The 21,188-nt window shown below is 45.1% G+C and overlaps 1 protein-coding gene and 1 non-coding gene across 6 annotated transcripts in view; both read right to left on the minus strand.

Moving 5' to 3' along the window:
• NCALD (neurocalcin delta) overlaps positions 1 to 21,188 on the minus strand; it is a 453,474-nt gene that overhangs the window by 34,449 nt on the left and 397,837 nt on the right. The gene's annotated exons all lie outside the window — the stretch shown is intronic.
• LOC136401580 (small nucleolar RNA SNORA41) lies at positions 10,264 to 10,396 on the minus strand. The gene has a single exon (XR_010750605.1). It is a non-coding gene; the product is annotated as a small nucleolar RNA SNORA41 (small nucleolar RNA).

Here is a 21,188-nt window from a genome sequence, read left to right on the forward strand (position 1 = left end):
AGAAAGAAAGAAAGAAAGAAAGAAAGAAAGAAAGAAAGAAAGAAAGAAAGAAAGAAAGAAAGAAAGAAAGAAAGAAAGAGGAAAGCAAGCCAAAGAGCCACCGTCAGCTCCCAGCCTCCCTGCCCCCCTGGGATGACTTGCCAGATGTGAACGCATATGTGTCTGCACCCAGAGAGGTCTCCTGCCAGACTCCTGGCTGAGTGTTTCCCCTGCATAGAAGTCATTATTCTGACCTGAAATTGAGCAAATCAGTTTCATTACAGACGCAGCTGGTGGAAAGCAGGACAGTGTATCTTCTCCAGTTTTCTCCCTGAGGATGGGCTGGTGGACAGGGGACTACCTGGGTGTTGGGCAGAATCGAAACAGGCTCACAAACGCCCCTTGGCCAGTCAGCCATCCAGCCTTGGGAAGGAGGAATTGTAACCCATTCCCAGGGGCTGGCAGGACAAGAATGGTATATTCAGAACAAACTGGATACCACCAACAAAGGATATCAACAATTGACTGAATCAATTTTTCCTAGCCTGGGGAAGAAATGATTCTTAGTTGTTTGATTGTTTTGTTTTTAAATCAGCTTTTCACGAAAAGGTCAGAGGTGTAAAAGGAATAAACTTTTTGAAAAAGAAAAACAAAACTCCATTTATCAGTAGGGAAAAAAAACAACAACAAATACAACCATAGGAAAATCCTTGTCTCTCAAGTTTATTTCCAATTACTGCCACCATTCCTTAGTCAAGGCCTTCATTATCTCCTAGCGGAACCCAGAAATATTACTGGGTCTCCATGTTTAAGACTCCGTATCTGATCATATCATGTTATTGCTCAGAGATATTTCATGTTCCCTGCTGATAGCAGATTAAAAGCTAAACTTCATTGCCTGGTAGTCAAGGCCCTTCAAGGTTACTGCCCAACCTCATAGAAATCACTGGATCTCACGTGAACTTGCACAAGCACTTTCACTGTTACCCTACTCCTCTCAATGGTCCAGTGAATGGCACTCATGCAAGAAACATAGAACCCTTTGTAAACATTGAAGTGTTTTCCAACAGTCAGTATTATAATTCTGGCTTTCTCCTTCTCTATCTGCTGAAATCTCACTTGCTGTTCAGGTGGAGGCTGTTACTTCCTGCACTCAGCTGTCCCCTTTCCAAGTGACCGGTAAGCATACCTCTGCAGTTCTGTTGCTGCTTTTCTCTACAGCTCTGAGAAAGATGCTGCCACGTGGTACGTGTTCAAGAAATAATGGCTCCCTTCTATTGAGCCTGTTTCCTATTGGCCACAGAGGGTGATACATTGCTTGTGTCAATTTTAAGAATTCCATGAATCAGATGACAGCTAGAACAATTAAATGCGTTAGTGTTAGTTGGCAACTGTTCCGTTGGTAGTAACCAGAGTTACTGTCTACGGACTTCTGCTCGGTGAGTTTTCTTTCTACTAAGATACCTGGGGAATTGAGATTTTTCTACTCCTTTTATTTATTTTATTGTTTTTTGGCCAAGAGTAAAAATTTATCAGAAATGGTATTAGAATTGGTTTTCTTTTTACATTGTTTTCCCTTGGAAATTTTTTGATGGTGGTACAGTCACAATTAGCTGGTTAAGGAAAAGAAAAACTCCCCCAGAGTATAGAAACAACCACGATTTGGGGCTGATCTATTTCCACAGGAGAGGTGATAGAGCACATTGGTTAAGGTCATGGGTGTTGGAATCAGGGGGCCCTGGGATCCAATCCTCGCTCCAAGACAGGATTGTCTTTTAGTTGTATGACCCCTAAAAATTTACGCTTCTCCATGCATCAGTTTCCTCACCTGATAAAAGTGAGGTTTCTGTGAGGATTATGTGAGATAACGCAGCAGAGGCTGACAGAGTGAGCGCTCAGCAACATCTGTGGCATCATCATCAACTGTCCCTCTGACCATATATCCTGTTCTCTTCAGTTCTTTCCTTCTGCTCAGCTTCCCGGGTCTCCTTTCTCAAACTCTTTCCTTAGGGCCTTGCACGTGCTGTTCCCTCTGCCTCCCATGTCTCTGTGTACTCGTGTCCTCATGGTTCAGATCCTCCCCCCTGCACCCCCATATCCTCACAGCTCAGATCCTCCCCCTGCACCCCATATCCTCACAGCTCAGATCCTCCCCCTGCACCCCATATCCTCACAGCTCAGATCCTCCCCCTGCACCCCCATATCCTCACAGCTCAGATCCTCCCCCTGCACCCCCTATCCTCACAGCTCAGATCCTCCCCCCTGCACCCCCTATCCTCACAGCTCAGATCCTCCCCCCTGCACCCCATATCCTCACAGCTCAGATCCTCCCCCTGCACCCCCTATCCTCACAGCTCAGATCCTCCCCCTGCACCCCCTATCCTCACAGCTCAGATCCTCCCCCCTGCACCCCATATCCTCACAGCTCAGATCCTCCCCCTGCACCCCCTATCCTCACAGCTCAGATTCTCCCCTCTGCACCCCGTATCCTCACAGCTCAGATCCTCTTCCCCTATACCCCCATATCCTCATGGCTCAGATCCTCCCCCCTGCACCCCCTATCCTCACAGCTCAGATTCTCCCCCCTGCACCCTGTATCCTCACAGCTCAGATCCTCTTCCCCTATACCCCCATATCCTCACAGCTCAGATCCTCCCCCCTGCACCCTGTATCCTCACAGCTCAGATCCTCTTCCCCTATACCCCCATATCCTCACAGCTCAGATCCTCCCCACCCCACCCCCTATCCTCACAGCTCAGATCCTCCCCCCTGCACCCCGTATCCTCACAGATCAGATCTCCCCCCTGCACCCCGTATCCTCACAGCTCAGATCCTCCCCCTGCACCCCCATATCCTCACAGATCAGATCCTCCCCCTGCACCCCCTATCCTCACAGCTCAGATCCTCCCCCTATACCCCAGTATTCTCAGGGCTCAGATCCTCCCCACTGCACCCCATATCCTCACAGCTCAGATCCTCCCCCCTGTACCCCCATATCCTCACAGCTCAGATCCTCCCCCCTGCACCCTCATATCCTCACAGCTCAGATCCTCCCCCTGCACCCCCATATCCTCACAGTTCAGATCCTCCCCCTGCACCCCCTATCCTCATGGCTCAGATCCTCCCCCCTGCACCCCATATCCTCACGGCTCAGATCCTCCCCCTGCACCCCCATATCCTCATGGATCAGATCCTCCCCCTGTACCCCCATATCCTCACAGCTCAGATCCTTCCCCCTGCACCCCCATATCCTCACGGCTCAGATCCTCCCCCTGTATCCCCATATCCTCACAGCTCAGATCCTCCTCCTGCACCCCCATATCTTCACAGCTCAGATCCTCCCCCCTGCACCCCCATATCCTCACAGCTCAGAACCTCCCCCCTGCACCCCCTACCCTCACAGCTCAGATCCTCCCCACCCCACACCCCGTATCCTCAGGGCTCACTCCTCACCTCCTTCAATTCTACTCCAACGTTACCTTCTCCATGGCTCCCCTCTTTATCCCCAGTAAAAACTGTAGCTTCCAATCTTCCTTCTTTACTTTATTTAGTGTGTTAACACTTACAACTTCTAATATACTACCAACTTTGTTTATTGTCCATCTTTTCCCACGAAAATAGAGGTTCCTTGAGGTCACAGATTGTGACCCATTTTGCTCATTGTTCTAACCTCAGTGCCTAGAATAAGGCCTTACACATAACAGCTTAATAAAAATCTGTTGATTGGATTAATTATTGTTATTGAATGAATTATTTAGTTCGGTCCCAGTTCTCATTTAACCTGTTTTCCCTTTGCTCCTAATCTTATCATGCAGATTATAAAAGTTTAAAATAAAACAGAAGGCATTACATTTGGAATCATGTGCAGCTTTTCTTTAAACCCACTCATCCTTAGCACTAACGTTTACAGAACTCCAAGTAGACACCAGGCACCGTACCGGCCGCCCAATGCCACGCATTGAAAGAAAGCACAGGCTCTTGCCTGAGTTTACAGGGCTTCCACGTGTAATTTCAGCAGATCCTTAACATATGGTGGGCACAAAAAGGAGCAAGATTAATTACTCCTCTATTAAAGAAATCGCGGGTGAAGATTAAAGGGTTTTATGGCTGACAAGCTTTAAAGGGTTTTATGGAAGATTACATGGCTGACAAGTTTTAAAGGTGGAAGTAAAACAGAGACCATCACAGTCGGTCCACTCAGCACGACACCTTAGAGTAGAACACAGAGCAAGCTCAGAGAGGGTGTCGCCAAGTGTCTGAACAAGTGTGTGTGCGCGAGCTTGCGGAAAAGATTTCCTGTCTAGCTATTACACTGTGGTTACTATACTACTTCTACTTCTTGTCAAGAGGAAAGAAAATGGCCCTGGCCAGTGGCACAGTGGATAGAGTGCCGCCCCGAAGCTCTGAGGTTGCTGAGTCGAGCTCAGGGTCGCCAGCCCCCCAAGGGCACCGGCTGGATCCCAAGGGTGATGGTTCAGCCCCTGAGGTTGCCTGTTCATATCCTGGTCAGGGCAATCAATGGCAAAACTAAGTTAAATGAGTGATACTTCTCTCTCTCTTTCAAAAAAAAAAAAAAAAAAAAAAAGGAGAGAGACAGAAAACAGAAAAGAAAATGGAGTTTAATCTGAAGAGAGGGGAGGTAAAAATAGACCCACAGAATGCAGTAAGTCCAAATGAAGGACCCCACCATCTCTGAAAATGATGGGGCACAGCTCTGTGGACCGGTCTTATCTTCAGCTAGGCTAGCCACCTCTTCTTCTAGACCAAAGGTAGTCAACCTGGTCCCTACCGCCCACTAGTGGGCGTTCCAGCTTTCCTGGTGGGCGGTAGCGGAGCAACCAAAGTATAAATAAAAAGATAGATTTAACTATAGTAAGTTGTTTTATAAAGACTTATTCTGCCAAACTTAGTGAAAATCCGACATAAAGTACTTGGTAAGTAATTATTATTATATGCTTTAACTTGCTGTATCTCTGCTTTATACATTTTATAAAGTAAAGTTACTTCCCTACTTTATAAATCACCATTACTGTGGAACCAGTGGGTGGTTAGAAAATTTTACTATTAACAGAGATATAAAAGTGGGCGGTAGGTATAAAAAGGTTGACTACCCCTGGTCTAGACTGTGTGTGCCTGGGTGGGTTTACCCACCTGTCATCCTGCACATGTCCCAACCCCTTCCCAGTGGCAACCAGCTAACGTTTTTCCTACTCCTCTCAAATTCTAACAGGAGTGGTTCATGTCTATTGAGCTACCTTATTTTCTCCAGTTCTTACATTACAACAAACACTGTAAAAAAATAAAAATACTGTAGAATCAGTGTAAAAATGTCAATATTCCCAAATATTCTAAAGTTGTTTGAAAATGCTTGTAGCATTTTCCTGGCATGTCACTACCTGGTTGGGGTTAGCTGGGCCAATATCAGGTAGAACCTGTGCCCTGGTGATGTGGCAAGGACAAGCAGAGGGGACGTCCTATATTCCGTGTCCCTGCGCGCACACACAGGAACCCGCTTCAGGGTACCCACGCAGCTGAACCACAAAATGCACCAACTTCATTAGATAAAATGAAAAGAAAATTAGATTCTGCCTTTTCCTGAATAATGTGACTTCTGGCCCTTGTTATTTTTTTTTTCTTTTTGTATTTTTCCGAAGCTGGAAATGGGAAAAGACAGTCAGACAGACTCCCGCATGCGCCCGACCGGGATCCACCGGCACGCCCACCAGGGGCGACGCTCTGCCCACCAGGGGGCGATGCTCTGCCTCTCCGGGGCATGGCTCTGTTGCGACCAGAGCCACTCTAGCGCCTGGGGCAGAGGCCAAGGAGCCATCCCCAGTGCCCGGGCCATCTTTGCTCCAATGGAGCCTCTGCTGCGGGAGGGGAAGAGAGAGACAGAGAGGAAGGAGGGGGGGAGGGGGGGAGAAGCAGATGGGCGCTTCTCCTGTGTGTCCTGGCCGGGAATCGAACCCAGGACTTCTGCACGCCAGGCCGACGCTCTACCACTGAGCCAACCAGCCAGGGCCTGGCCCTTGTTATTTAACCTTGCAATACCAAGGGCTCATTAATACGCATACCTTAGCACAGTGGTCCCCAACCCCCAGGCCGTGGACCAGTACTGGTCCGTGGGCCATTTGGTACTGGTCCGCAGAGAAAGAACAAATAACTTACATTATTTCCGTTTTATTTATATTTAAGTCTGAATGATGTTTTATTTTTAAAAAATGACCAGATTCCCTCTGTTACATCCATCTAAGACTCACTCCTGACGTTTGTCTCGGTCACGTGATACATTTATCAGTCCCACCCTAAAGGCCGGTCTGTGAAAATATTTTCTGACATTAAACCAGTCCGTGGCCCCAAAAAAGGTTGGGGACCACTGCCTTAGCAGGTATGGGGTCAGCAAAGACAGTCACGGGGTGGAGCTGCAAAGACGAACTGAGGAGAGGACATTTCAGGCTATGCATTTGTGCTGTGACTCTAGTAAACACCTTCAGTCTCTGAAACAGGCATATAGTGTGTACTCGGAAGAATCAATCCAGCCATCCTACAAATGGCTGGAGCTGACAGCAGAAATCTTTCTCACTGATGACAGTCTCAAAGATTCAAATATATGTACTCCTACGTTAAAACTTGGACTTTATGGCTGGAGTTGGAACACAAATGATTTCAGTAAAAAAAAAAAAAAATAATGAAAATCTAAAACGTATCCAAATAATTTCATTGAGAAAGAAAACAAAAAAGGGGTATTGTTTTAGATGTAACTATTCTATTTGAATGATGGTGAAGACAAATTTGCCAGTACTTTTGTTTCCCTTCATTAATGAATTATGATCTGCAACAATATGTGAAGTAATTCAGAACACTATTCCAGGCCTCTGAGTCAATCACATGTTTTCTTAAGAGCAGCCTTTTCCATTATTAGAAAATTATGCAAAATTAGAATTTGATTATATTCACACAGAAAGTGATAACACAGGAACACAGAAGCATAGTAAAGCACTTTAATCAAAACACTTTGATAATCAAAACTGAGTAGGATCCATAGAAGTCAAAATTAAAAATTTGAAATCTGAATTATAATACTGGCATGCATATATACTGATAGTTTAAATCATTTCTCCTGTTTAGATTATAAAGACTTCACCCGTACATTAAAAAAAATTTTTTTATTTTATTTTATTATTATTTTTTTTTCTGAAGCTGGAAACGGGGAGAGACAGTCAGACAGACTCCCGCATGCGCCTGACCGGGATCCACCCGGCGCGCCCACCAGGGGCTGTGCTCTGCCCACCAGGGGTCGATGCTCTGCCCCTCCGGGGCGTCGCTCTGCTGTGACCAGAGCCACTCTAGCGCCTGGGGCAGAGGCCAAGGAGCCATCCCCAGCGCCCGGGCCATCTTTGCTCCAATGGAGCCTTGGCTGCGGGAGGGGAAGAGAGAGACAGAGAGGAAGGAGGGGGGGGGGGTGTGGAGAAGCAAATGGGCGCTTCTCCTGTGTGCCCTGGCCGGGAATCGAACCTGGGTCCCCCACTTGCCAGGCCGACGCTCTACCGCTGAGCTAACCGGCCAGGGCCAAAAAATTATTTTTAATTGCTTTAATTTATCCCTAGTAGATCAAATAATGATTGAAAGTTAGAATAAACATTATACCTAGAGTGAAATTGTGAACGAGGCACTGTAATACACAGGAGAAGCTTGGAGTAATATCTTTATTCAAGGAGATCCCATGTCCTTTTGAATTATTTCACAAGAATTTCCTGAGGGTGGGTTTTGTGCCTAGGACTGTGCAAGATAATCCCAATGGATTCATGGAATTATATATGAATTCTCCAGGGGAGAATTCCTGGTCAGCAGGTGACGCAGAAAGATTATTGTTTCACATGAAAGGCACTGGTCAGCAGGTGATGCAGAAAGATTGTTTCACACTAAAGGCACTGGTCAGCAGGTGATGCAGAAAGATTATTGTTTCACACTAAAGGCACTGGTCAGCAGGTGACGCAGAAAGATGATTGTTTCACACGAAAAGCATGGCCCCTCTACTCAAGGAGCATAATCTAGGTAAGGAAACGACATTGCACGTGAAACAATAAAGGTAGGAGTTCCTTCCACTATGAGATTTGGTGAAGGAGTGGTTAGAATGAATGGGTTTTGCCTATAATCCAACCTATTTAAAAAGGTGAAGGCAGCTTTCTGGCCACAGGGGAACAAGGCAGTGCACACAGGGGAGTCCGAAGAGATAGGGATGCTTTTCTCTTGAACCTTCCCTACCCCTCATTCCTCAAACACCTCAAATAACACTGAGCTGTGAGTGGTGCTTTAATTCAGAGGCTGTTTTCATTAATCATGGACGCCGGAAGAAATAGGATGACAATAAGCCAATCTCTGTGGATTTATAAGAACATCATATGAGATTCGAATGATAAAAACTCCCTGAGGATGAAGCTTGCAATAAAGCTATGGATATATCATCTCACAACCACGTTGTGGGGGAATCTGCTCCTCTCTCCTTGGGTGGGAACTGAAAATGAGCTAAAGATCCCCCTGCTACTTGGAGTAACAACAGTACGTGGAAAAGCATGCCTCAGACCAAGGTGCTGAATGGGAAATCGCAGAGGTGGCTGGGAGTGCATGTCCTCACTGAACCCCTGAGAGAAGGTGGAAAAACACTGAAACGTAAAAAGCACATTGACTTGGAAGTAGTATCTCATGTGGCTTTCAAAGAGAATACAATCTGTGGGTGTTGGAATCAGAGGCCAATCAAGGCTCGGTCCCTGGGCCATCCCTCCACTTCCTTCTCCCCTTTCTCTCTTCCACAGCTCGCACCACCCTTGGCATTCGGGGTCCTCAGATTCTCCCCAAGGACTCCAGCCTAGCCCCCACGCCTCCATCCAATCTTCTCTCTCAAGTCTTCATTCCGCCCGTGCTCACCTGTGGGAGGTAGGGGAGCCCAGTGACTGGGAGCTCAGTCTTTGTGGATGGGCCTAGATCGGAAGCCCACCTCAGCCTTGCCAGCTGAAGAGCCCTCAACAACACCTCTTCCCAAAGCAACAACAACTGAAAAAATGTAACTTCTTAAAACATTTTAGATATTTCTATTTCCAAAGAGAATCATGACTTTCCAGTGGGTGGTTTTCATAGTCAAAGAACTAGTCCCACAGTAGTAGAGAGGTCTCCATTCCTAGCAAGGCAGATATAGCTTGCAGAACTTTTTTTTTTTTTTTTTTTTTTAAAGCTGCCTGCTATCAAAATTTTAAAATCTTATGATTGAAGGTTCAGGCTGGGTAGGGATCCTGTCTTCACTGTCAAGGGTAAGCCTAGTCAGGAAATAACCTGTGAGAATTTCTCCTGGCCACGTGTTCCCACTGCAGTATCAGGACGCGGCAGTGTACCCTGGCCTCATATACCTCTTGGCACGTGCAGAAGGTGACACTATCTATGCAGCACCCTGGGGTAGGTGGATGAGGGTGCCGAGGGTCCTAGGAGGCCTGCCTGGTCCTGTCATCCGTGAGCCCAAGGATCGATACCATGTCATTCATAACTTACTCATGGGCCCTACACCTGGACTGAGAAAGCCTGAATTCAACGACCGAAATAAAATTTAGTAATTGTAGAAAAGAGAAAATCTTACCACTTTGTGATGAATGCCCCACCACTGATTCAGAATAATTAACTGCTTTGCTTCTGATTATACCCACTTGACCATTTTAGCTGCGTGTCTCTCGAGGTGTGAAGTGCACATCAACCCCCACCCGTGATGCTCACTCACCACGCTGGAGCGAACAGTGGTTTCAATTATGCAGATAAGCTTCGAGGTGTAGTCGCCAGAATTTAGAGTAGGATAGGAAATCAGTCATTTAGAGCAAGTCATTTCATTCAGAGTAAGAAAATCAGTCAACCGAACCTGCCGTGGTCACCTTGTGACCACAAAAACATTCGGATGAGGTGACACCGAGGGTGTGAGAAAGGACAGAGAAAAACCCTTGGTGACATTACGGAGCCACCAGCTGAGCTGCTCCCCGTACTTTCACTCATGTGAGGTGATGAGTCTCCCTCGGGGAAGCTGGGGCAGGACATCTGGGGACTCGCATCTGGAAGCAGAATGTTTTCTTTTCATCTCACAGCCTTACTGATGTCGTCTCAAATTTTCTCTCAGCATAGGAAATCAGATATACCGAAACCGGGGGACACAGACAGCAGTCTAACCCTGTGGCCCGGCTAGCGTTAATTAGAATCTTCTCTCGACGGCACTCAGTGAAGACAGTTCTTTGGAGGGGAAAGATTTTTTTCTTGTGTTTGTCGTACACGTGCCCCCTTTCTGTTTTGCTACGAACGAGGGGTTTAATCGTGTAACAGTTTCTTTCCCACAGAGGAATGCCACACCTGCCACCATAGGGACAGCTGCAGACCAGTCGCAGTGGAAGTGGGGGAACGATGTAATTAGAAAGTGGTATCACAATGCAGTTAGTGAGTAGGTGCTGCCACGTGCATCTGATGTCTTCTCCTCCACCCCATCGTAACTCGGGCACATTCTGACTCTCAGCAAACAGTGGTGGGTGTATTCCCCGTGCACGAAATTGATTTGGGGAAGGCAAAGAAGCCGGAGAGAAAGGTTGCCAGAGGCCTTTGGGGAAAGGTTTTCCTTGCGAATGGAACACAGGAAAAGAAGCGGCCCCTTCCGCAGTTCGCTGCGATGGCCAAAGCTGCCGTGGTCATCTTGTGACCACAAAAACATTAGGATAAAGTGACACCAAGGGTGTGAGAAACGACAGATAGAAAAACCCTTGGTGACATTACTGAGCCACCAGCTGGGCTGCTCCCTGTACTTTCAGTTATGTGAGGTAATAAATCTCCCCCGGGGAAGCTGGAGCAGGAGGTCTGGGGACTCGCATCTGGAAGCATCTCAGTTGGGACACGTGGAGTCCACCTCCATTAACCTCCCTGCAGATCACTTCCTCCTTACGTCTATTTTCCCACATCCCTTTGCAGGCCGAGTATGGGGGGAATGATTACACACTAATAACTGTGTGAGAAAAACTGATTTGAACGAACTGCCACCATCAGTTCAGACCCTCCTCATCCAATGACCTGAGACACATCCATTTCAGAAATTACCCCAAGGGCTTGGGTTTCGGCCCAGAGTGTAAAGGAGGTCTGGCCAACTTCCCTTTTCTGTATCCTATGGCTTAAAAAGAAATGAAGAAATGTCAAAACAGACTCACAAAAATTGTGATTTACTCTAAGTATTTATGTTTAGCAAATTTAAGCTTTTATAATACATGTAAAAATTTAATACACTACAATTATAATATCTGCAAGAGAACTACAGGATTCATAAAGAACACTAAGTCATAGTGCACCACACAAGCTGTGGTCCAGGGGCCTAATTAAAGTGGCGTGATGAACATCCCATCCATCTGTTTCATTAGTGTAACTCTGTGAGTGGATGTTTAAACCTAAGAGGAAATAATAACAAATGTCTGATGTATGGTCCTTTGGGTACATGAGGCCCAGGTCATAAAAACAAAAACCTTCCCTCATCTGCCTCCTCTCCAGCCCATGGTGGGCTCTGGTTGGTTGCTGTGATTTTTGGTTACTTACCACATTCCTAGAGAGCATTCCCTACGCACCAGTGCTTTACACACACTAACTCATCTAATCCTCATAACAATCCTCTGAGGAGGCCCTACCACCATCTTCACTTTACAGGTGAAGAAACTAAAGCATACAGAAGTTAAATGAATGATTCAAGGTCACACGGCTAAGCAGTGGTAGAGCCAGGATTAAAATGCAGGGCCAGACTTCCAGAACTCACGTTCTTCACCAGCATGTTACATAGTCTCTGTGCTGATACAACCATAGAACCAAGTGAACCTGGAGGACAGGACCGGGTGAGGGCCTCTCAAGGCCAGAGAGTGTGTGGAATTTGTAGGTGCCACAGTCCAATCGCTGTGTAACCGGGTGTGTCTCTCCGACTCCACTCACCCACAGCGAGGGCCTGCATGTTTTCTGCATGCGAGGTGTCCAGGCTCTGGTGCAGCCACACTCGCTCAGCTATGCGGTTGGGTTAGCCTCTGTGCGCTTTTATAATCCCTTTAGAAAAACTTTCCAAAGCCACGGCTTCGTTCTCTCACATTTATTTCTAACCAGGCGTGGACTGTTGATTAGAAAGAAGCCCTTAAAGTAATTACAATATTCTGAAATTAAGGTCACTTTTCTTTTTCTTTCAAAACAATTTTCCTATTATACTCACTTTAGTTGTTTCTACATTCAGCCTCATAAAAGGCTCTGCAGAAAGGACCGTCTTCGTGCCCAGGAGTGGTTCACAAAAGAAGCAAAACACAATGATTGAAACTGACCTGTCACGGAATTCCCATTCTACCCGCTGAACAGAATTACAAAGAGGACAGACGAGGGCAAATGTTCTGAGGCCTTGTGGAACGTTCTCTGGGACCAAGTCGGACAAAGAGAATATCACGGAGTAACTGTTAGCTCACAGACTGTGCTGTCCAATGTGGCCTGGGTCTAAATCCTGCTCCCTCACCCTGGTGTGTGGCAGGGAATGCATGCACACTCTCAGAGCCTCAGCACTGCCGCCTGCCAGACAGGGTGGGTAGTATGTGGCATAGATGGTTGTTACAAAGAAATGTACGTAAAACGCCTGCCTGTTTACATGCCGAGGAAGGAGGAGACTGGCTCTTCCCTCTGCCTCTACTCAGATCACTCCCCAAGAAGCTGCGATGTCACTGGGTGACTTTCTTGACTCACATGCCAAAAGCAAAGATTATACTTTGTTAAAGTCTGCTACTTCCCCTCTGCTTCCTGCTTTTACCTGGCTCCAGAGATAGGCAGACATCTTGGCACTTTCTCCCTCATCCCTTCTGCTTACACATATATTAGTGACTCTGCCCTGCCTGGCCTAGCAGCTAAATGCTGGGAACACGGAGATTCGAGTTAAGAGGGTAAAGGTGGCCTCACCTGGGACAGGAGCCCAGGGATTGGAGGAACAGGATTTGGATATTTCTGGGTCTTCTGTTACAATATCCACTAGCACTACCTCATGTAATAAAACGGTAGCCAGTAGACACCACAGAAGCCTCCCTCTTCTAAACAAAGGCTATAGTCAGTCCTCCTCTGAGTAGCTTCAGTGCTAATGACAGGGACACTTCCACTCTCCAGTTTAAAATTCCCTTCCTGCCCGAGCAACCTGACAGCACTAGGTGGTGCTTTCTGTCAGGTCCTCAGAGCCCTGCCCACCCAGGAGGGGATGGGGCTTGTAAGCCACCCCAACCTCAGCTTCGCCAGGCTACGCTGCCGCGGGCTGCCTCTCTGGGGAGGTGTTTGCAGTTGGCCCTGGGAATTATGAATTGTAATGAGGGCTCCACTTGATGACATCCTTCCACACAGCAAGCTCTCTTTTTCATCAGGGAAGTCAGACATTTTTAGGGTGATAACATCTGGGTTTCTTTTTTTCATCAGAAATAGATCCAAATGCAATAATGACCAGTGTCATATGTTTTCATGCTCTATTGAAAGCCATACAGAGCCAAAACAGTGCAAATGTCCTCCAACAGTTTAATGGGTGTGGGGATGCTATTCAATCTTTTTTTTTTTTTTTTTTTTTTTTTCATTTTTCTGAAGCTGGAAACAGGGAGGCAGTCAGACAGACTCCCACATGCGCCCGACTGGGATCCACCCGGCACGCCCACCAGGGGGCGATGCTCTGCCCCTCTGGGGCATTGCTCTGTTGCTTCCAGAGCCATTCTAGCGCCTGAGGCAGAGGCCACAGAGCCATCCCCAGCGCTCAGGCCATCTTTGCTCCAATGGAGCCTCGCTGAGGGAGGGGAAGAGAGAGACAGAGAGGAAGGAGAGGGGGAGGGGTGGAGAAGCAAATGGGTGCCTCTCCTGTGTGCCCTGGCCAGGAATCGAACCCAGGACTCCTGCATGCCAGGCAGATGCTCTACCGCTGAGCCAACCGGCCAGGGCCTCAATCTTTAAAAAGAATGAAATTCTGGCACATGCTACAGCATGGATGAACCTTGAAGACATTATGTTAAATGAAATAAGCCAGACATAAAAGGACAAATATAGCATGATTTTGCTTTCATCAGGTACCTAGAATAGGCAAATTCACAGACAGATAGTAGGACAGAGGTTACCAGGGCTGGGAAAAGGAGGTGAATGAGGGGTGTGTGCTTACTTGGTGTAGAGTTTCTGTTTGGGGTGATGAGTAATGACAATAGTTACGTAACATTCTGAATGTACTTAATGCTACTGAATTGAGCATGTAAAAATGGTTAATGGTGTATTTGTTGTTATAATTAAGAGAGAGAGGGAGAGAGAGAGAGAGAGAGAGAGAGAGAGAGAGAAAGGCCCACCCAGCAGTCCTGGGATAACTTCCCCATGAAAGGGGAGGGTTTCTGAATTCCACTGGGCTTCCCTGCTTCCTGGGGCATCACTGGGGCAGAGCTGTTCCGAGTGACTGAGAAAAGATCAAAGCCAAAGGAAACAAGGCTCTTCCCAAGACCAGCGAAGAGCACTTACTAAAGCAGTCCCACTGACAAAATAATGGACTGCATGATTGTTTCTGCTCATTCAGGGGAACAGCAAGCCCGGGAGGGGCAGGCAGCACTGTTGTTAAAGGCTGCTCAGCCCTGGGGCCAGATGGCAACCACACAAGCCTGTTGTGGTCTCCGGCACATGATTTATGATCATAGATAATATTTATTTCCAAATTCAAACTCTGAATACTTCAGACATTTTTTGAAAAAAAAATAATTTCCCCCAAACAATGACATTTTTTAGCTACTGTATAAAATTTAATTCCTTCCATTCTGCTCATAAAATAGAAAAAACTTTGATCTTATTGTGCCATTATAAACAAATTTCCTCCTAAATGTTTGCTAGAATATGTTATTTTCCAGGGTCTTCTAAATAATCCTGGCTAAGAATACAATAAATGTTTTTTTAATGTATATATAATTCTTTTATCCATGAATAAAAAAGTAACTGCAGGCTGTAATTCAATGGAGTTTAATAGGAACAGCATGATTTACACCTAGTTCTTTATTCCTAATAAGGACTGTAAAAATAACTAAAAATTCTGGGGATTGTAGTCATGGAGACACCACTACGTCTAAAGTGTAAAATATAATTTGTTGAAGAATGGCTGATAAGACAGAATGGAAACTAACAAAGACAAGCAAACAATCAAAATCTTTAAATTCTAGTTTTTCCTCTTTTAATATGGATTATTTCATAACAACTTAGTGCCTGGAAGCAACCACAACAAAAAGTGGTTTGCAAATGTGGCAAACTTAAATAGAAGCTTCAGCCTAAATAAAACATGGGGAAAAGACCCACTTCTTTTTAACCAACTACAGTGTTTTGACTACATTCCAACTTAGATGGATCCCGAGGCAGGAAAAGGGAGCTACATAATAAATAATGAATAAAAAAGATGTGGCGCCTCCTCTGCGAGAGTAAGCAGTCTCGTGATTAGAAGAGGTGAGCTACGAATGTGAACTTAGTGGGGAATTTTAAATAGTCTAGTCATAACGTTAAAAATTAAAAAGAAACAGGCAGGGCCCTGGCCGGTTAGCTCAGTGGTAGAGTGTTGGAAGTCCCAGGTTTGATTCCTGGCCAGAGCACACAGGAGAAGTGCCCATCCGCTTCTCCACCCTTCTCCCTCTCCTTTCTCTCTAGCTCTCTCTTCCCCTCCTGCAGCCAAGGCTCCATTGGAGCAAAGTAGGCCCAGGCACTGAGGATGGCTCCATGGTCTCAATCTCTGGTGCTAGAATGGCTCCGTTGGAAAGGGAGCAACGCTCAGATGGGCAGAGCATCGCCCCCTGGTGGGCATGCTGGTTGGATCCAGTTGGGCGCATGAGGGAGTCTGACTGCCTCCCTGCTTCTAACTTCGGGAAAAAAAAATAATAAAAATAAATAAATAAATAAATAAAAAGAAACAAGCAGAATGAATAACCAAAATGCATCTAAAACATTGTCATTTCAACATATAATCAATTTTAAAATTATTACTAAAATATTTTAAATTTTACTTTCTGTCTTTCTCTTTCTTTCTTTCTTTCTTTCTTTCTTTCTTTCTTTCTTTCTTTCTTTCTTTCTTTCTTTCTTTCTTTTTGTTCTCAATCTTTGACAGTCAAGGTGTCTTTTTTTTTACTTACAGCACACCTCAGTTTGGGCCAGCCACATTTCAGGTGTTCAATAGCCACATGTAGCCAATGCTACTGTATCGGACCAAGAAAACCATATGGGGCATAGAAAGTATTCAAATAGCTCAAAAGTAAGACTGTCCCTTATCAGGTTATAAAAGAGGCACAATAGGCCCTGGCCAGTTGGCTCAGCGGTAGAGCGTCGGCCTGGTGTGCGGGGCACCCGGGTTCGATTCCCGGCCAGGGCACATAGGAGAAGCGCCCATTTGCTTCTCCACACCCCCCCCTCCTTCCTCTCTGTCTCTCTCTTCCCCTCCCGCAGCGAGGCTCCATTGGAGCAAAGATGGCCCGGGTGCTGGGGATGGCTCCTTGGCCTCTGCCCCAGGTGCTAGAGTGGCTCTGGTCGCGGCAGAGCGACGCCCCGGAGGGGCAGAGCATCGCCCCCTGGTGGGCAGAGCATCGCCCCTGGTGGGCGTGCTGGGTGGATCCCGGTCGGGCGCATGCGGGAGTCTGTCTGACTGTCTTTCCCCGTTTCCAGCTTCAGAAAAAATACAAAAAAAAAAAAAAAAAAAGGGCACAATAAAATATCTGGGGCATCTTCAAAGAGGTGGTTGCATCTGAATTGAGCCTTGAGAGTCTTTAAGTTAGGACATGGTATACTCAGACTCAGACTTATGTAAAGTGCTAATTGGAGGCTGAAGAGAAGATCAGATGGTTGGGACAGAGATAAAAGGACTTAGGAGTCCTGAGATGTTGGGAACCTGAGCAAAGTTCAGGGTGAATTGAAGAGATATTTCAGTGGTAGAATCAGGAGACTTAGTGACTGGCTAGAGATAGAGACTGTAGAAGGCATCTTAGGTGGGAACCCAGCAACCTTCCTCTTTGCTTCCCTATTAACAGAAACCTGATTTTGTTCAGTTGTTCTGTGTTCTCTGCAATGCCTCGGTGTTGGGAAGAAGAAAGGATTTCTACCTCAGGAAGGTGGATCTTAATTAACATCAACCAATTACAGTAGCTTTCTTTTGTCATTGACTGGCTTAGGTAGAAATGTGCAATTCAACTTTGGCCAATTAGATTTACTGGTTAATGTACAAGGGTGTGTATGTGTGGGGGGGGTGGATTCTGAGAAGGGCTTCTTAGATCTTAAGAAAAGGTAAAAAAAAAAAAAAAGAAAGAAAGAAAAAGATAGTCTCTGCCTTGGAGTGGTGTGGTGAGTATGTAATGTCTAGAATTACCACAGCCAATGTCATCCTGAGGTAAGTCAACTAACATCTGAGGATGGCAGTGGAAGTATGAACTCTTGGCATCATTAAACCACAGAAATAACCAACCCTGGAAACATTTCACCTCTGGACTTTTTCTTTTGTGAGGGAATGCATGTGTGGATTATTTAAGATACCTGTGGTTATCTCTTATACGCAGGCTATCTCTTATTTCCATCCTAACAGGAAAAGGGAAGAATCTAGACAATGCTCCAACCATTGGTAATAGCCACAACATCTCTCCTTTGTCCAGCATGTTAGAGATTATGTGAAGCTTTTTTTAATTTTTTTTTAATTTTAATTTTTATTTATTTATTTATTTTTTTGTATTTTTCTGAAGCTGGAAACGGGGAGAGACAGTCAGACAGACTCCCGCATGCGCCCGACCGGGATCCACCCGGCACGCCCACCAGGGGCAACGCTCTGCCCACCAGGGGGCGATGCTCTGCCCCTCCGGGGCGTCACTCTGCCACGACCAGAGTTACTCTAGCACGTGGGGCAGAGGCCAAGGAGCCATCCCCAGTGCCCGGGCCATCCTTGCTCCAATGGAGCCTCGGCTGCGGGAGGGGAAGAGAGAAACAGAGAGGAAGGAGGGGGGTGGAGAAGCAAATGGGTGCTTCTCCTATGTGCCCTGGCCGGGAATCGAACCCGGGTCCCCCGCACGCCAGGCCGACGCTCTACCGCTGAGCCAACCGGCCAGGGCCCATGGGAAGCTTTTACCCAATGTCCTCACGGACTCCTAGCAGGCCAGGTAGGTGTTCACACAGACACCATTGTCTGCTTTTGCCTGCAGTGTCCCTCTCTCCCATTCTCCTTTGTATTCCCAGCAACTAGTACAGTGCCTAGCGTAATGATTGCTATAATTTCTGAAGCATTTTCTATATGTAAGAAACTGCTCAATGTTTTATATACAAAATCTCACTTTATTTCCTCATTTACAATAGCTTAAAACAGCTCTATGATTTGGGTTTTATTATCACCATTTAACAAATGAGAAAACTGAAGCTCAAAGGGGTTAAGTAAGTTCAAGGTCAAAGTTAGTGACAACTTGAGCCAAATATGTCTGTAAAGGTTATGTTCTTTACCACCGTGGTAGAATGGCACAGAGCAAGTCCATATGTTTACTGAATGAATGTATGAATCAATTCAATAAATAAATGAATGTTCTAAGAGATGAAGTACTTTGCCTAAGGCCATCCAACTAAAGACAGACTCATGACTGGATACAGGTCTTCTAACCCCAAGACTACTGCCCTTCTTACCACATCCTATAATATGTTCAAATTTGCCACAGCAATCAGACAGGAAGAAGAAATAAAAGGCATCCAAATTGGAAAAAAAGTAAAACTATCATTATTTGCAGATGATATGATATTATATATAGAAAATCCTAAAGTCTCAGTCAAAAAACTACTGGACCTGATAAATAAATTCAGTGAGGTGGCAGGATATAAAATTAATACTCAGAAATCAGAGGCATTTTTATACACCAACAATGAACTGTCAGGAAGAGAAATTAAGGAAACAATCCCCTTCACTATTTCAACCAAAAAAATAAAGTACCTAGGAATAAATTTAACCAAGGAGACTAAAGACTTGTACTCAGAAAATTATAAAACATTGATAAAAGAAATCAAGGAAGATACAAACAAGTGGAAGCATATACCGTGCTCATGGTTAGGAAGAATAAACATCATTAAAATGTCTATATTACCCAAAGCAATTTATAAATTCAATGCAATACCAATTAAAATACCAATGACATACTTCAAAGATATAGATCACATATTCCAAAAATTTATATAGAACCAAAAAAAAGCATGAATAGCCTCAGCAATCTTGAAAAGAAAGAATAAAGTGGGAGGCATCACACTTCTGGATATCAAGTTATACTACAAGGCTATTGTACTCAAAACAGCCTGGTAATGGCATAAGAACAGGCATATAGATCAATAGAACAGAACAGAGAACCCAGAAATAAACCCACACCTTTATGGACAACTGATATTTGACAAAGGAGGTAAGAGCATACATTGGAGTAAAGACAGCCTCTTTAACAAATGGTGTTGGGAAAATTGGACATCTACCTACAAAAAAATGAAACTAGACCACCAACTTACACCATTCACAAAAATAAACTCAAAATGGATAAAAGACTTAAATGTAAGCCGTGAAACCATAAACATCTTAGAAGAAAACATAGGCAGTAAGCTCTCTGACATCTCTCGCAGCAATATATTTGCTGATTTATCTCCACGGGCAAGTGAAATAGAAGACAGGATAAACAAATGAGACTATATCAAACTAAAAAGCTTTTGCACAGCAAAGACAATAGAAACAGAATAAAAAGACAAACTACACAATGGGAGAACATATTCAACAATACATCTGATAAGGGGTTAATAACCAAAATTTATAAAGAACTTATAAAACTCAACACCAGGAAGATAAACAATCCAATCAAAAAATGGGCAAAAGAAATGAATAGACACTTCTACAGATGGCCAATAGGCATATGAAAAAATGCTCAACATCACTAATCATTAGAGAAATGCAAATTAAAACCACAATGAGATATCACCTCACACCAGTCAGAATGGCGCTCATCAACAAAACAACACAGAATAAGTGCTGGCGAGGATGTGGAGAAAAGGGAACCCTCCTGCACTGCTGGTGGGAATGCAGACTGGTGCAGCCACTGTGGAAAACAGTATGGAGATTCCTCAAGAAATTAAAAATTGAACTGCCTTTTGACCCAGCTATCCCACTTTTAGGAATATACCCCAAGAACAGCATAGCACTGTTTCAAAAGGAGACATTCACCCCCATGCTTATGGCAGCATTATTTACAATAGTGAAGATCTGGAAACAGCCCAAGTGTCCGTCAGTGGACGAGTGGATTAAAAAGCGGTGGTACATATACACAATGGAATACTATGGGGCCACGAAAAAGAAGGAAATCTTACCATTTGCGACAACATGGATGGACCTGGAAACTATTGTTAAGTGAAATAAGCCAGGCAGGAAAAGAAAAATATCATAAAACCTCACTCATTTGAGGAATCCAAGGAATAATGAGAACTGAGGAATGGAATTGAGACAGAGGAGGGATCAAAGGGACCAGAGGAAAAGAGGACAGAGGGAAAGGGGATGATAGGATGGGATAAACCTGAAGGGAAGGGGGGAGGGCGCTGTAGGGAGTGGGGCAAGGGAGATGTTGAGAGGAATACGGGGGCAGGGCGATGCATTTGGGGCAACACTAGAATCTATGTAAACACAATAAATTAAAATCAATAAAAATTGTCCCGATTTGCTGAGGTCTAATTGACAACCCTTAGCTGACATTTATTTGGCACTTGGTTAGACACCACCTTGAACGGTTCCTGGCAATTTCTTTGTTTATGAGTCTTTTCTGTACAACCAGATTGTCCATTCCTTGAGGTGGCACAGCTTCTTTGTAGGTTGTACAATCAGAATAATGTATTTTTTCAGAGTTAAGAGCTTGATTTTTAAATACAGTATTTTCAAAATATGGCTCCCTCATGGTTAGCATGACCATTACTCCTGGTGTGCCTACAAATGGTCCTGGTTTACAGCTGTTGCCCTGGTTTTATTATCAGTGAAATAATATTAATACTCTTTAAAGTATTTCTGTTTGAATAATAAATGATATGGTCACCTCCTGATATGGTAAGCAAGGAAGAGGTCAGTTTGGCTGTTCAACTATGCCCTCTCACCCACGCCCAGCATGGCTGCTTTGGATAAAGACAGTTCCAACAGC

Source organism: Saccopteryx leptura, chromosome 3 (genome assembly GCF_036850995.1).
Source record: "Saccopteryx leptura isolate mSacLep1 chromosome 3, mSacLep1_pri_phased_curated, whole genome shotgun sequence".
NCBI classification, from domain to species: domain Eukaryota; kingdom Metazoa; phylum Chordata; class Mammalia; order Chiroptera; family Emballonuridae; genus Saccopteryx; species Saccopteryx leptura.